General features: G+C 41.4%; 1 protein-coding gene across 5 annotated transcripts in view; it reads left to right on the plus strand.

Annotated features, from left to right (window-relative positions):
* The first annotated feature begins 4,294 nt into the window (after positions 1-4,294).
* grm3 (glutamate receptor, metabotropic 3) overlaps positions 4,295-13,226 on the plus strand; it is a 36,797-nt gene continuing 27,865 nt past the window's right edge. For 3 of the 5 annotated variants that reach the window (XM_047596543.1, XM_047596542.1, XM_047596544.1), the window contains exons 1-2: positions 4,297-4,472; positions 8,034-8,105. The gene's annotated coding sequence lies outside the window, so the exon portion shown is untranslated. Of the gene's footprint in view, positions 4,473-8,033; positions 8,106-13,226 lie in introns of all 5 variants that reach the window. The other 2 variants (XR_007113545.1, XM_047596545.1) reach the window with 2 other exon arrangements.

Below are 13,226 nucleotides of genomic sequence, written 5' to 3' on the forward strand. Positions count from 1 at the left end.
AGATTGATGGCAGTCTTTCAGAGCACAACTGTGGTGACATTAGAACGCGTAGCTCAAAACGAGGCAATAAGTCAATCCTTCTCTGGCTGTCGTCCAGGGGGTCACGTTCGTGTCTACACGCGGACTAAAATACTTGAGTTACCTGAGTTAGTCAATAAGTTGATTTAATTTGAGCGAGTGAGTGAGTGAGTGAGTGAGTGAGTGAGTGAGTGAGTGAGTGAGTGAGTGAGTGAGTGAGTGCTGCACCATGTGTCACAGCGTTCGCTTTGCGTCACGTTCATCCGGCCTCTCCTTCGTCTCATCCATGCGCTCTTATTGTCAGAATGCTGCTGCAGATCGCCTCATATCATTAATCAATTATTCACCAGTAGCCTGTTAATGTTTAATGAGTGAGGCTGCTGCGGTCAATTACTAATGAATTGTGGTCGTGGTGAGAAAGCTCAGAGGAGAGTCCACATCAGATACCATATACAGTCTGTTTGTGAGTGCGTTTAAGCGTGCACATGTCGACATGTAGCAAAAACACATGGAGGATGACTACGGTGCTGTATGTTAAGTTCACTTGGCTTGCAGAGTAATTCTGTGGCTAAGGCTCTTTTATTTTTTCTTCATATGGTGTGGAAATGCAAAAAAAAAAAGAACAATAAACAAAAAATGAATAATAAAAACAAAATGAGAAAAAAAATAGAAATAGCAGCAGGTAAAATTTGATTATAAAACACAGGTGTTGGTGTGGACTAGTGAGCAGACGAACACGAGGCAGGTCAGTGCACGTCCTGTGAAGTGTGTCTGTGGCCCGCAGCCTGTTGGCCATGCCTCTGTAACCAGGATAATTAGAGACCAACCCCCTGTTAGGAGCCATAAACAGCCATAAACAACATTAAGCATATGATACACAAACACACACACATGCTTCCACCCCGTCATCTAAAACACATTTAGGGCAAATTTGCCATATGTCATACTCAATTTCCAAATATAAACATCGTGTTCGGCTACACGGTGACAGACCTTTGTTGAGTAGGATGGTGTTTATGCCGTTTTGAATTTACCGTTTTGATCCGCTGAGCCAGGCCTAAGGGATAGAAGGGAACATACGAGAGGTGCACAAAACAGATAAAAAAGACCCCATAGTATGCTAGGCTTCTGTATTTTCACGGTGATAATGTGGACACACTGTCCATCCTCACAATTACGGAGACTTTCATGCCAGCGTATACAGTTATGTGCAGCGTGATCCAGTTGACCTTCTGCACAGTTCCTGAAAAAGCCATTCTTTACATTGTGTTTTATTGTTTTGTTTTGTCTCATATATAAAATAGGAATCATAAAGGACTGAGAAGTATGCATGGAATAATGAAAGGTCTGCTGTGCTTGTAAGAGCCAGGATGTATGGTCACTAACGTATACGGTGACTATAGACACAATTACATGAAAGCAACAAATGGTTTGTGGACATATGTAGTAACCACATTTTCTTTTGTTATACCATAAGTCTGTGTAGAAGCTTGTGTAGAGACTTACTATTTCTCAAATAATCACTTAGTATCTCATCTTTTGTGTGCGTGTCTTGAAATAATGGTTTAAAAATAAAGAGATTTTTTCACAAAACAATTAATTTGCATCTGGAAATAATTATTTAGTAAAAATGACGGATAACTTTCTCATGATTACATTTTCTCTCAAAGACATAATATAGTATGGTCAAAAGAAGGGCTGAGTTACTCAAAATAATACCTTAGCATCTCACAGTGATGACTCAATACCTCAAAAAGTCTTAATATGTCAAATATCGATAATTTTTCTCAAAATAATCTCCAAATTGGTAATGGGTTTAGCATCAGGTGAGGCACAGATTCCCATTATTGTTGGAGAAGACGTTCTTTTGAGGATGTTTTTCATTATATTGACAGACTAAGTGCGCATTATTATTTTAGGTTTCACATTACAATGACTCACTATACAGGATCTTTTTTTTCTTGTTTTCATCACATCAGCAGAAATGGGTTTCCTTGTCCCCTGAGACTTCAACGCTACCATCTGGAGCGTGCACATATAAATATCTGAAATCTAAAAAGAGCATTTAAGAAAAACAAGGCACTCAAATCAAACTGGGAGTTTTATTCTGATCTTAGCCAACCAGTGTCCCAAAATCTTCACGCATCACGCAGGAAGTGAAATGAACATTGCGTTCAAGTTCCACATTATTAGGTGTTCTTTTGCCCAGTGGGCCCTATCGCCAGTGACCACATTGACCAAAGCAAATGGATGCTTGTGGTTGTCACTAGATCTGTTGTCCGACCAACACTGGGCACACTTCTAAGCACACTCACCCCTCTGTGTGGAGCTCCATCCATCAAGAGGCCAAGACAGGACAGAAGACCATGGGAAATGAAGCATGGCTAATTCTATTAGCGCAGGGACACAAACAATCTGTGGGGAATCAAAGAAAAAGGAAACAGAATCCCAGTGGACCAACTTCCTGCCGCATGAGCTGGAGTAGTTCACCACTATGAGACAAAACATGAAATTCCTCCACACACACACACACAGGACCTTGTGAGTGTAGGTAGTCTCATAAAGTGATGTTCAGGATATTTATGTTACCAACTATTGCACTGATCTGTCTTTTACTCAATTATTTTCTTTCTTTCTTTCTTTCTTTCTGTCTTTCTTTCTTTCTTTCTTTCTTTCTTTCTTTCTTTCTTTCTTTCTTTTCTTTTCGGCCGTCCTGTCAGTGGGGAAAGGCTGAGCACAAAGCTCTCTCGCTGAGCGACCCTTATGGGACAAAGCTGGCTTTCTGGGCTTTTTGCATATATGCATGCCATGCAGACAATGAGGCCTTTATTAGAGTAGCCAGCATCTCTGAGCTGGAACGGCGGGGATGAGGGATGAAGTCCGAGAAAGCTGTGACTGACACTGGGCACCAGTGTGTGCGTGCATTTCCCACCTCTTTTCCCATGCATATGTGTCAGAGAGGTGTGAAGTGGACGCTCTTGCCCTCAGTTCTTCACCGAACTAATCAATCTCTGTCCACCCCGAGCTTGTCCTCAGAATTCTCCTGTGCCACATGGTGACATGCAGTACATCCATGGAATACATCTAGCCAGAAACTTCCTGTCATCATACATCTGCACATCGGCAAAACAACACGCTGTGGCCTTTAGCTGCAATCAAAGAACTGCTTTGAGCGAGCCCTCAGACTGTGTATCTCTATCCACTTGACTAACTTTACAATACAGAAATCAGGCCTCTGGTCTTTGTGCCTCTGCGTGTGTGTGTATGTGTGTGTGTGTGTGCTTGCACAGTGTAGTCTGCATTTGTGTTGAGTAGAGAGAGAAGGAGGGAGGGAGGGAGGACGCTCTGTGACTCAATCATGCGTGAAGAGGATTTTCTGTTCAATAGGAGCAGCACACTTGCATACTTGCATTCCAATGACTCCATGTGCATAATCATACAAACAAGTACAGATGCATAGATGCATGTGTACATGTACACATACAAACATGCACCTACACAGACCCACACACACACCAACGAGTGCCGCCTCTTTTCTGGACCCCTGATGAAGATTTAGGGGAAAGGGGGACAGAACTTATAAAAAAACATTATGCATCATGTTGTGAGGATGGCTGTGACTGCATACTCCTACAGACAGCTTTGAGGGTGGATGCCCTGTATCTCACTGAACCATGCAGCCACCGCAGCGTTCTTAAAATATGCCTGAACAAGATGAAGCATGGGCAGCATGTTTAGTGCTGTTCTCCCAGTTGGTCTTTGCCACTGACATCACAGAGTGCAGTTATGTGTTTAAACATAATGGAGCCTGCATGAAATAAAAACGGGATGTGACTTTCTCCTCTCCTTCCGCGTGTGTTCTGAGTCAGTTTGAAAGGACGTGCGAGTGTAGATGGATTCCGCGCGTCCTTGTGCACATCAGACACACATGTAAAACACTCATCTGTGAGCACCTATCGGTCTGCCTCTCCTCTTTTTCAGTCTCCCAATTTCTGCCTTCACGCGGTAAAGCCGGAGTTGTTGTTCTGAGTGGTAAACATGTGCTGTGAGGGGGGTGAATGGCTAAGTTTTCTTTTTATCCAATAAAAATGTCTCCTTGCCAGATCGATTGTTGTTGCTAGGAGACTGAAGCATCCTTTGGCAAGGGGCTTCAGCTCTCCGCGTCTGTTGTTTCCCTCCCCATCTCACTCTCTCTCTTTCTATCGTGCACGCGCGTTCTCTCTCTCTCTCTCTCTCTCTCTCTCTCTCTCTCTCTCTAACACACACACACACACACACACACACTCACACACACACACACCCACACGCACAAACATCCACGCAGCTGGCGCGCAGAGCAGTGGCGCCCATCCTCTCCCTCAGTGCGACTCCTCCGAGGGATCAGGAGTAGACTAAGTCAAACTTCCAGCAGCTTAAGATTTGTGCGCAACCTTTGAAGGATCGAAGTCGTCAAGGTAGGTCAGATTAAACATATTCCTCAGTGGCGGGCAGTTCTGTTGTAGTCTTAGATTACAGGTTAGGGCGACAGAGTGCAGTGAAAAATTGACAGTCCGGGAGCGTTCAAGCGCGCGTCAGCCAATGGTACGGTGGGGAGCAATTTGCTTTGAACTTTGCGCAGGATTTAAACACCCGGTTGTACTGCATGAGCGTGGTTTTTATGTGTTTCCTCCAATGCAGCTAGGGAGCTCTGTTTATGATAGGGATATAAAAAGCCCCGGTAGCCATTCTCTGTAGCAGATGCATGATAAAGATACAGAAGGTGAAACAAAGAGTATCTGCAGTTGCGTATTTTACGCTGCGTGGAGAAGTTATTTAGGTTCAGACAGCCCGCACTGAGGCATGTCCCTCGGCTTTAAGCTTCCTGGGGAAAGATGGGCGGGCGGTGCGTCTCTGGAAACGCGCATACAGGTGGATAAGAACACCGGATCTGCTCACTGTTTTTCAGCGGCATTACTTTTCGTTTGCCTCTTAACACCCACTCCACACCTTGCGCTAGAGGAGAGACTTACGGACGTGTACTACTGGTACAGCAGGCAAAAATCTATATGCCCACATCAGTTGTTAGGCACCCTCACTTTAGTCATGGACTCATACTGATGCGCCATCATTTTTTCAAGCTTAGAGGTGTGACAGAAGTTGTACTTAGTTTACAGACAAACGTATTGTTGGAGACAAGCCACATGTTGTTCCTTGGTGTGATTTTATCCTGCATCCTATGGCACATTTGAATTCTGAAAACCAGAAAGGAAAAAAATAAAATATAAAAATAAAAAAAAAATAACATCGCCTCTGGTCATTCTTGCAGGGCAGGTGTATCTGTCCCACATTCAAGAGTGACCTTACCTTTCTTGTTGTTGAAGCTATACTTTTACACATATGCAAATACACAACTATACAAGTTATATTTCTTCTTTTGACATGCATCTTGTGCACACTTCAGATGCTGTTAAGACATTGTAATTTCCTACACATCATCGCCCATGCCCCATGAAGTACCCACTTATTGCGTTGATCAGTGAATGACTTTGGGCTGTTTCTATTTTCCTAAGCCAATAAGTCAAAATGTACTGAAAAGATATTAAATGGACGCTGCCAATATCATCCTGCCGTTTTTATTGGAGTCACGGACTGAAAACTGCCAGAATAATATGACCCCAAAATTAAAACTTAGCACTGAGATGATTGTGTCGGTAACGCTATTGCAGTTGCAATATCGGAATTAGAATATAGACCCACTATATTAAGAGTAATGGGAATTTTAAATGAACTCTATTCTTAATATGCTCTGTTAGAGATGAGTGAAAGGCGCAGATGAATTTTTCACAGTGGAGGGGCAGGGAACGCCTGTAGCTAGATGTCTGAGAAGTTTGGTCTCTTAGGATTCAAATAATAATAATAACAATAACGATATGTTACTTGATGGAGTGAAAGAATTAATTGAACGGAGATAGTTAGTGGTGTAGGGGTGAGGTCAATGTGTTGTGTGTACAGACACCCTGCGTTTGTATTTTTTATCTAGTTATTTTGAAACACCTGTATAAGCTTCTTGTTTAGATGCAACATGTTTGTGTGTTCATGAAGATCTCACAGATTTGTGCCCAACTTGTTGTGTTATTCGTCATAGTTATATTAATTTGTAGCATAATCAAGTATTAATTTCTTCCATGCGTTCTATGTGCAGTTTGTCGACACCTATAAGTGTCTCTGTGCGTATGTGCACAGCGGAGGGTCAAGTGAGGGTTGCAAGTGTGGCTGGGCATCAGGTGTCTTTGTTAAACCTTAAAGACATGCTGACATGTTTACGTATGTATGTGTTTGTGTGTGCATGTGTGATAGGACGATGCGCATCTGTGTGCAAGTCAGGGGACAATTTCTGTCGGTGAATGGCTTTGGCCTTGAGTTTCAGCGTGTTTGTGTTGTAAATGCGCTTACATGATTATGCATCTTTGTGTGTATGTGTGTGCGTGTCTGTGTGTGTGTGTGAAAGAGAGAGTGTTGAAATGGCCTTGTAGCATCCACACAGCAGCACTCACTGGACTGCATGCAGTACAGAACCACATCATTAGTAGTACTAGCACAGTGCATAGGAAAGTCTTTGCTAAAACATAGACTTTTGAGTTTAGAAGAGATGTGAGCATTTAATATTTTGGGTCGCTGGTTTCTGTTGTTTGGGAAGCAGTGACAGGTTTAGAGTTATGATTTCTTGTTTTATTTTTGTTTTGTTCTTTTGATAAATCTGAAGTTAAGCGTCATCTCGTTAGTACTCACTGATCTGAACATGCCACGACACTGTCTGATTTTCAAACATTTAATCTCAATAAGCTTCAACAGTAACATCTTCTTGTCTTATCATCCACGGGGCTCAGCAGCGGCTGTTTGTTAGCAGTTATATCATATACGCCAGAAAACAAATGTAAACTCAAAATATCAAAGTATCCACAGACATTTCTGACTCAACACCTGGAGCCCAGCTTTTTTTCTGCTGTCCATCCATATGTTCCTAAAGGCTCCCTAACATGTGAAAGCCCACCTGCTTCAAAGCTTGACAGGATTGCGCATAATGGCTGAGATAGGCTTATACATGTAGTGCAAGGATGCAAGGAAGTACGGAGAGTAAGGATGGACATAAAGTGGATTTCGGTAGAAGAGGCGTTTTTAAAATTGCTGGAAATGAATTACTGTGTATATTCCAGGTGACTGCAACTACTGTACTGCACAGAGGTCAAAACCTTTTAGAGAAATGTTGACTGTTTTGATCTGCAGAGAGTTCATCTTGGGATTCACTGCCACTGTCTCACAGACGTCTGGAACAGCAGAGTTTTGGCGTGCTGGTATTTTGAGTGCAATCAGAGCATAGCGCACCTCTTCTACTGAAGATTTGGCCAGCCACACTGTGCATGTCAAATGGGAAACTATGTTTAATCAATGCAAAGCTCTAAAATACATATTAACTATATATTAAATATAATAATAGGAAAGGCACAGGTTAATTTATACAGTACATCCCATTCAGACAAAGCGCTTTACATAAAGATACAAACAGTGACTGTTTTTATTACTACTAACCATTGTTTAAGAATATCTATTTGGCATTTAAAATGTTTTTATACGGACATTTTTCATTTAGCTTAATGGAACATACTGTGTGTCACTACAACCTTGACAAAGAAAAGGCAAAGTGTACAAAAGCGCTGACACTGACTGACCAGCTGTGCTGTTGTGAGTAGTACACAATAACAATCAATTTTAGAAGTTAGCCGTGTTTCTGTAAATACTCAGTCACCTCTACAGGTGTATCTGAGGACAGCATAGGAGGGTTTATGTCACTGTCCATGGTGCTGAATTCTAAAGTAACCTGTCTTTGTAGGCTGTCTTTTAGAAATGGTAAAAAAAAATGTGCAAGGCATAAATGAAATAGACATCACTTGTACATTAAACAGAAGTGCAATTGAATCTTTTCACAATTTCACGCTGGCCTTTCTCTTTCTAATTTCATATGTTCATTAACACCGAAGACAAGGGGATGAAAACATGGACCTAATCTCAGTGGAGTTGAGAGGCGTCTAGCAGACTAACAAAACAGGAAGGTAAGTAAAAATCTATATCTTGTTTCATGCACATCACAACTGAGTCAGGTATGAGTTTGCATGCAATCCATGTCTCTGTGGGTTTCCTCTTGCCTCCCCAGTTCCAGTCGAAAGACATGAAGATTAACTTGTGAAATGCTTGAGCTGTGGCTGGAAGTGTGAATGGCTATCTGTCACTCTGTGAAAGAACAGAGACTGATTGGCAACCTGTACACGGTGTACTCCACCTCTGCCCAATGTCAGCTGAGGTACTCTCCAGCCTCCCTTTGTCCTTATAAAGGATAAGGTGAACACTAATGAATTAATGAAGAAAAAATAAAAGCTTCAAAAAGCAACAGTTGCAATTTTTCATTCTATACAGCCTTATTTTTTTTTCCTCCTGTGTAGAATCACTAACATCTGAACTCACATTTGTGTCATTATCATCAGGAAATTAGAAATAAATGAAAGAAGATCCCAATGAACCTTCAGCTATGACTTAAATAGCGTTTTTGTTTCTAAGGACAGTCCTCCAGTACATCTACTCGTATATACTTTATCCAATTATTGCGAATTACTGTTATTGGTCCATGTGACAACAACTTAATGAATGAAAGAAAGAAAAGGAAGGCATAGTTCCTGTATTTTTATCTTCTTATGTTGTATTTTTCTACATTTCATGGGTATTTATTTCCCATGTTTTAAACACTTTCTTCCTTTAGGAACAATTTCAAAATGAGATTAAACAATGAACTGTATACAAGTTATCAAACAAGAAATTTTTGTTTAGTTTTATTTTGTTTTAGAAATTGCTAATGTCAGGGCAGGGATATGCTAATGTAGGTCGATCTACAGAAGTGGTCAAGACAATACTGCCTATCTTATGACCATCACATGTGGCATCGCCTATACTAGCCAGTTTACTTTTTAGCAAGACAAGACACCACATGACTTGCGGGGTCATTAACTGTACTAGAATCCAATTTCTTGCGATATAAAATGCCCCGAGTTTGATAGGCTAATCACATACCGTAAAGCTATTCAAAGTCTTCTGAACAACCAAGAACCCTAAAAACCATATTAACGCTCAGTGACATCATACAAGTACCTGCTTTTATTGGCTAATGGTTCATGGCCACCGTTTGTTTACTTTGCAAGTTCAACATGAAATGCTGCCTTCAAATGAAATTTGTGAGCTCAAGCTTATGACATGGCCAGTTGTAGCCCCAGACAAAATGGTCAATTTATTGTACTGTGGCACGTTAACTACGTACTGTAGCTATGGCGTAGCTCTGAATCCCTGTAGCCTGACACGCACCTCGACAGAAATGTTACTACACATCGCAGCGACGTGAACCATAAGGGCTCTGATTGTCTGAAATGCATTCCCTTGTTCCTGTGACTCAACATGATGTGCATTTCCTTGGACAGCGTTCCCCCCTCACACTGTAGATGTGCCGTCGATCTGCAGATGTAATGTAAATTAAGGTTGAGTTGTGACTTGTAACTGTTGGCGCTTTGATGGTGCAAAGGCTGGAAAATGAACGAGTGACTTAAAATCTTCTGGAATTTTTAGAAATTGGATAGTTGGGAATATCAAGCTATTCCTCAGGCACGCTGTAGAAAATCTTGTTACTACCGAAAAAGTGGCCTCCACCACACAAGTTTGTGAATACTACTGACTTCAAGTGGGATCTGTGTTAATAAACAGCCAACTCTAGCGATACTCACAATGATCACGGTAAGTTGACATTTTCGGAAATATCTGACGTCACAAACATGCATGATGCGGCACTGTATGCATGAGGTGGGTGATGAGTTAATATATAGTAATTCAGAACTTGCGTCAGGAAAATGTCGATATATTTCATATCACCGTGGTTGCTTCAGAGTCTAACAGCTGATTTACCACTTAATCACCATGAATTTTGTGTAAAGGACTTCCCGTGTCTTATCCACAAACTCACATGTTCAATTTTAAGGCAGCCTACCACATGTGGACGTCCATATGAAGTTGTCTTAAACACTGTAAACCCATTTGGAGGCACCAAAACCTCATTCCTTTACTCACCAAGAGCTGTCCGAAGCAGTGGAGAGCGACGCCAACAATAATTCTTGTTTTGCGATTGTTTCTATGATTTCTCTCTGCTGCCAAATGTGGTGTCTTGCCAGAGCAGGTGGTAGTGCTGGATGGACGGTTGCTTTGATCAACTGCCTCTCTCATGTTGGACCGAGGGCAGATTAGACGTCACACTGACTCACTGTGAGGTACAAAGTAGTATTAAGTCAGGGTGCAGGTTAGTAAGTACTGGTTGGTGTGCTAATTTCTGATTTTATATAATTTTATATTACCTTTTCACATTCTCTTTATAGTTTTAGTTCATGTTTGAATGTGGTGAAATAGATTTATTCTTTAATCACAGTTTTAAATTTGGCCATAAACTAAAAGGTCTGTCACTCTGTTCTTGAGTTCTTGAAGTTTTTGTGCTTTTCAAGTTTTTGTTAAAACATTGTTGCTGCTCTCCACATGTTCCTTACGCTGTTCTGCTCCAGTGAGGAAACAGAGAAGTGTCTGGAAATCACTGCTGTTTCCCACAGCTCACCTCTCATCATTAACTGCAGTCACAGCGCACACCGAGCTACGCACACTTGCACACAAACACACACATGCGTACCAGCATGCGCATGCTTACACTGTGTTAGCTCTACAACGTCTCCCCCCTTCCCTACATGCACAGACTTACACACACACACACACACACACACACACATGCACACATGCACACAAACACTCAGGGGATGAGGCAGTGAAAGGGCAGTGGGATGTACAGCTGTGATGGTGTGTCTCAGAGAGAGATCAGACTTTTTAATAAATGATGATCTTGAGGTGGGGAAACCTTGTGTATTTGTGTGTGTGTGTGTGTGTGTGTGTGTGTGTGTTTGAGAGAGAGAGGGAGAGAGAGAGAGAGAGAGAGAGATAGTGAAAGGTGGCTTACTGGTACATACAAAAAGTCTTCCTGAAAGTTAAAGGTATGTTGCAGATATGTTGTATTTTAATGTCTAATTAAAATGTTTGTCGTCTTTTGTGACTCATGGCAGCTGATTTAAGGGAAAGCTGAGACTAAAAATAATGCTCTGGGTGATAATAACGAGGTATGTTCCAAAACTGAGCCAACATTAAATACATTTTCCAGCATAAACAGTTACCACACAAATGTGATTATAAATAAATTATGATTATATGGGGCCTTCCTACATTTTATAATCCCAATAAAGGCACAATAACCTTGTCAATCTTTCAGTATAGTACTACACTACTATACTGGATATTCACCCCCTAATGAGAAGGGTCGACCTCTCGCTATCTGAGCCCTGAGCCTTTCCTCGCGCTCTGCTGTGTGGGCATCTGCCACACACCTGGGAGCTACATGTGAAGTAATCGATAAAGTACAGTATGACATTCTGCAACATAAAAAGTTGCGTTTCACGTTATTCAATCTTTTGTGTGTTATTTCTTGGCAAGGCAAACTCAAATACTCAATGATATATTTGTAAAAAAATAAATAAATAAATACATAAAAACAAAGAAAAAACATGCCTCTCAGAATGAATACAGACTAGATATACTAGCATTTTAAATTATTTTTTATTAGCACATACTGTAGTATCATTATCATGAATAACTTCCTGTTTGCATTCAGTAGGCTGAACTTGTCATGCTGCATTGGGAACTATTACTCCTCTCTATTATGATGAAGAGGAATCCAGAAGTAATGTGGGAGAGGAAATTGTGAAGTTATTGCATCATTTAAATTCTGATAATTAATGAGGGATGACTGGAGTAATTGGTTTTTCCACATCACCACGTAACCTGAATCAGCCATAGCCAACCAACATTATTTCCATGTGAGTTAGTTATTTGCGTCCTTTCTCGATGTTCCCGAGACGTACTTGTGGTCAACGCTCCCCATTGCTCCCCACCTGTCCATTAATGCCCCCAACGCCCCACGTATCGACAGCCGTGACGACAGAGCGGCGGACGTGTGAACATGAATTAAGTAGGATGCAGCAAGACCTGCGCGAGGCTGACTGATGCTCTGTGACGTCTCCCAGGGTCATTACATGACAGTTAACTTGATAGATGCCATCCACAGAGGGGTAATTCTCCTCCTGACAGGCCACTGCCTTACACAGTGATGGAATGCGGATCTGATGAATGCTTTCGCACATTTCTCAACCCCGGTCTGTTTTTAGGCCGAGCGGCGATTTTTTAATCATGCCATATCAGATGAGTTGTGAATCGCAAAAAATGCATATATATTTTCGTGGCGCTGTAGATTAATAGCTTCATTTTTTTTTTTTTTTTTTCAGACTTTGTCTTTAAAATGGCGGGGAAACAAACGTACAACAAAAAAGGTCTTCACAATTTCACAGAGTGCAGGCTGATGTCTCCAAATTGCTTGTTCAGTGCAACCATCCAAACCGGGAACATGATCAATTTACAATGATAAAACAGATCAGTGGTTTAAGCATTTTAATTTGGCACATGAGTTAGATCAACGATAGAACAGAAATTAAATAAATGGATTATTGATTCTTAGTGTCTCACTGTGGTAAAATCTACCTACTGTGCAAAAACACACACACGCACACACACAATACAGTGCTGAATACACTCACTGTATACTTTGTGTTGTGTTCCGAGGTTAAAAGCTCTCGCAGTGGAGAAGCCTGTTGGAGTACCCACTGCACATGAGAGCACAGTTTAGCCCACGTGTCTCTGAAGCACACTACTCCTAACATGGGTTAATCCAGTTTTCATTACGAATGTACTCCTTTATCCGGTAACAGCATGTGGACCGCGCACTACGCGACCTGAAACTGCAGTCCTGTTGTTAAGCAAAAATCAATGGGGGTACGGTTAAATCTTTTCAATTTCAGCTGTCAGTAAGGTCCAAGAAATCAATTTCTATGTTTCTAACATGATACGGCCTTTAACCTTTGGACGCAATGCAGGTCACGAAATAGACTGGCGAATCGATACAGGAAAGACTGAGCTCTCAGTACCTTGCTATTGATTTTAATTGGTTAATGGTGATAAAAGGGGTTTAACGCAAGTTAGACACAATCGCTCTGAACGCA

The sequence above is a fragment of the Mugil cephalus genome, chromosome 10 (genome assembly GCF_022458985.1).
Source record: "Mugil cephalus isolate CIBA_MC_2020 chromosome 10, CIBA_Mcephalus_1.1, whole genome shotgun sequence".
Classification (NCBI taxonomy): Eukaryota; Metazoa; Chordata; class Actinopteri; order Mugiliformes; family Mugilidae; genus Mugil; species Mugil cephalus.